Source organism: Bison bison, unplaced genomic scaffold (assembly GCF_000754665.1).
Source record: "Bison bison bison isolate TAMUID 2011002044 unplaced genomic scaffold, Bison_UMD1.0 scf7180017863096, whole genome shotgun sequence".
Classification (NCBI taxonomy): Eukaryota; Metazoa; Chordata; class Mammalia; order Artiodactyla; family Bovidae; genus Bison; species Bison bison.
In genome coordinates this window covers 9147-10059 of record NW_011493668.1, presented here as the reverse complement: position 1 = coordinate 10059, position 913 = coordinate 9147, and positions in this window count along the sequence as shown.

The following is a 913-nucleotide window of genomic DNA, read 5'->3' as shown; positions in this document are numbered from 1 at the left end:
TTATCTTTTAATGACTACTTTAAAATCGATTTTTAATTGGGGGAAATTGCTTTACAGTGTTCTGTTGGTTTCTGCCATATCGCCATGCAAATCAGCCATAAATATACATGTATCACCTCCCTCTTGAGCCTCCCTCCCCTATGCATTTATTTAAAGAACACCTACTGAGCAACAACCAGGTTCAATAGAGTCTGTGAATACAGACATAAAGAAGGCAAAATTCTTGTACTAAAAGCATTCACAGTCCAAGAAATGGACAGATAAGTGCATTAGCAACATACATCACTCTCTCCCCATGTTATTTAATTCAGCCCATTAATGAGTCCTCATTGAAAACACTGAAAATATTCCGTGAGGGGTCTGAGAAGGCTTCACCAAGATGGTGGCAGGATCTTAGCCAGGTGTGGAAATAGGCAGAGGAAAGTATTCCAGATAAATATTGGGAGCTGCAAGCAAGACTGTCCCAGAAAGTGACGCAGATACTTCAGTGTGGCTGAACCTAGGATGAATATTTTTTTAGAGGAATGGTAAGAAGTGAGGCTAATTTTAGGTAAGACCAAGTTTGTGTCCATGTTAAGCAGTTTTAAGGTTTTTTTGGTAGTCATGAGATTGCCAGTGGTTTTAAGTAGGTCTTTCACACTGTGGTAGATAGATGGAGTAGGGTGGAAAACTATAGGGAGAGCTTTCTAGTGACACTGGCAAAAGATGATGTGACTTTGGGAATACAAAGGACATAGGAGAAGAACAGCATGAGAGAATTCAGATGATTCATAGGGCATCATTATTGAGCAGGGTGTAGCAGAAGCTATATGACTGAAGCACAGGTGAAAGGGGATGAGGCTGAAAAATGAGCAGGGACCAGACGCTGCAGGTACCTGTAAAGCAGGGTCGTAGTGTGGATTTCATCTTTAGT